The sequence below is a fragment of the Physella acuta genome, unplaced genomic scaffold, assembly GCF_028476545.2.
Source record: "Physella acuta isolate Inbredline_101_S28 unplaced genomic scaffold, ASM2847654v3 ptg000079l, whole genome shotgun sequence".
NCBI classification, from domain to species: domain Eukaryota; kingdom Metazoa; phylum Mollusca; class Gastropoda; family Physidae; genus Physella; species Physella acuta.
This window is the reverse complement of record NW_026731599.1, coordinates 1,073,438-1,077,500: the sequence shown is the minus strand read 5'-3', so window position 1 is coordinate 1,077,500 and position 4,063 is coordinate 1,073,438.

Sequence of the window (4,063 nt, the reverse complement as noted above, 5' to 3'; positions counted from 1 at the left end):
CTACAACTACCACGCCCCCACAACTACCACAACAAACTACCACACCACCTGCAACTACCACACCACCTACAAAAAATACCACACACCCTACAACTACCATACCACCTACAACTACCACACCACATACAACTACCACACCCCTACACTAGCACACCCTCTACAACTACCACGCCCCCACAACTACCACAACAAACTACCACACCACCTACAACTACCACACCTAACTAAAACACCCCCTATAACTAAAACACCACCTACAACTACCACACCCCCTACACTACCACACCCCCAACGCCTCAAGAACGCCGACAGTCCGTGACGTTGGAGCGTACTGCTACAGCAATCAACTCTGACCTGTGACCCAGGTGACCCAGGTGCCCCACGTGACCCGTGACGTTCTGGCAGACGAGCCAGAAAATTGGAGCTAAAAAAGGAAACGGCTGCATGTGACATAACGCGACTATTCATTTCCGGCGTCCCCTGAAGGTCACGGATGTAGCTTGACCCCGCGCGCAACGGGAGTGAAATTGATCTCTGTTCAGGGGGGATTCGATTACCGGACCCGGTCGCGTCACGGCTCGCATACAGTTCAACGTTCAATTACAATACATCGCCGCTTATGGCACTGGGGCTGACAGATTCGCAGACTTCTCAATCATGCGCTGGCCACTTCCGGTGACATCCAATATGGCGCCTGTCCGGTGGTAGCTTCACGAAGTGTCAGAGAAAATAGATGACGTCATCCGTCGTCTGCTGACTTGTGTTCGCTGTCATGATTAGGGCGGCGAATCCACTAAGAACCTACAACTACCTGTAACACTATTTGACATATGTTTCATTTCTCCACACAGCTACCCCACAAGTTCTACACTACCCCACATCTACCCCACATCTACCCCACACAGCTACTCCACACATCTACCCCACACATCTACACCACACATCTACCCCACACATCTACCCCACACAGCTACCCCACAAGTTCTACACTACCCCACATCTACCCCACATCTACCCCACATCTACCCCACACATCGACCACAGATCTAACCCACACTTCTACCCCACACATCTACCCCACACATCTACCCCACACATCTACCCCACACATCTACCCCACACATCTACCCCACACAGCTACCCCACAAGTTCTACACTACCCCACATCTACCCCACATCTACCCCACATCTACCCCACACATCTACCCCACATCTACCCCACATCTACCCCACATCTACCCCACACATCGACCACAGATCTAACCCACACTTCTACCCCACACATCTACCCCACACATCTACCCCACACATCTACCTCACACATCTACCACACACATCTACCCCACACATCGACCACACATCTACCCCACATCTACCCCACACATCTACCCCACACATCTACCCCACACATCTACCCCACACATCTACCCCACACATCTACCCCACACATCTACCCCACACATCTACCCCACACATCTACCCCACACATCGACCACACATCTACCCCACATCTACCCCACACATCTACCCCACATCTACCCCACACATCTACCCCACACATCTACCCCACACATCTACCCCACACATCTACCCCACACATCTACCCCACACATCTACCCCACACATCTACCCCACACATCTACCCCACACATCTACCACACACATCTACCCCACACATCGACCACACATCTACCCCACATCTACCCCACACATCTACCCCACACATCTACCCCACACATCTACCCCACACATCTACCCCACACATCGACCACACATCTACCCCACATCTACCCCACACATCTACCCCACATCTACCCCACATCTACCCCACACATCTACCCCACACATCTACCCCACACATCTACCCCACACATCTACCCCACACATCTACCCCACACATCTACCCCACATCTACCCCACATCTACCCCACACATCTACCCCACACATCTACCCCACACATCTACCCCACATCTACCCCACACATCTACCCCACACATCTACCCCACACATCTACCCCACACATCTACCCCACACATCTACCCCACACATCTACCCCACACATCTACCCCACACATCTACCCCACATCTACCCCACATCTACCCCACACATCTACCCCACACATCTACCCCACACATCTACCCCACATCTACCCCACACATCTACCCCACACATCTACCCCACACATCTACCCCACACATCTACCCCACACATCTACCCCACACATCTAACCCACACATCTATCCCTCACAACAATCCCTCACATCTACCCCACACATCTAACCCACACATCTACCCCACACATCTACCCCACACATCTACCCCACACATCTACCCCACACATCTACCCCACACTTATACCCCACACCTACCCCACACATCTACCCCACACATCTATCCCAAACATCTACCCCACACCTACCCCACACATCTACCACACATCTACCCCACACATCTACCCACACATCTACCCCACACATCTACCCCACACTTATACCCCACATCTACCCCACACATCGACCCCACACATCTACCCCACACATCTACCCCACACATCTACCCCACACATCTACCCCACACATCTACCCCACATCTACCCCACATCTACCCCACACATCTACCCCACACATCTACCCCACACATCTACCCCACATCTACCCCACACATCTACCCCACACATCTACCCCACACATCTACCCCACACATCTACCCCACACATCTACCCCACACATCTAACCCACACATCTATCCCTCACATCTATCCCTCACATCTACCCCACACATCTAACCCACACATCTACCCCACACATCTACCCCACACATCTACCCCACACATCTACCCCACACATCTACCCCACACTTATACCCCACACCTACCCCACACATCTACCCCACACATCTATCCCAAACATCTACCCCACACCTACCCCACACATCTACCACACATCTACCCCACACATCTACCCACACATCTACCCCACACATCTACCCCACACTTATACCCCACACCTACCCCACACATCTACCCCACACATCTACCCCACATCTACCCCACACATCTACCCCACACATCTACCCCACACATCTACCCCACATCAACCCCACACATCTACCCCACACACCTACCCCACACATCTACCTCACACATCTACCCCACACATCTACCCCACATCTACCCCACATCTACCCCACACATCTACCCCATACATCTACCCCACACATCTACCCCACACATCTACCCCACACATCTACCCCACACATCTACCCCACACATCTACCCCACACCTACCCCACATCTACCCCACATCTACCCCACACATCTACCCCACATCTACCCCACACATCTACCCCACATCTACCCCACACATCTACCCCATACATCTACCCCACACATCTACCCCACACATCTACCCCACACATCTACCTCACACATCTACCCCACACATCTACCCCACACATCTACCCCACACATCTACCCCACACATCTACCCCACACATCTACCCCACACATCTACCCCACATCTACCCCACACATCTACCCCACACACCTACCACACAACTACCCCACACATCTACCCCACACATCTACCCCACACATCTATCCCACACATCTACCCCACACATCTACCCCACACATCTACCCCACACATCTACCCCACACATCTACCCCACACATCTACCCCACACATCTACCCCACACATCTACCCCACACATCTACCCCACACATCTAACCCACACATCTATCCCTCACATCTACCCCACACATCTAACCCACACATCTACCCCACACATCTACCCCACACATCTACCCCACACATCTACCCCACACATCTACCCCACACTTATACCCCACACCTACCCCACACATCTACCCCACACATCTATCCCAAACATCTACCCCACACCTACCCCACACATCTACCACACATCTACCCCACACATCTACCCCACACATCTACCCCACACATCTACCCCACACTTATACCCCACACCTACCCCACACATCTACCCCACACATCTACCCCACACATCTACCCCACATCTACCCCACACATCTACCCCA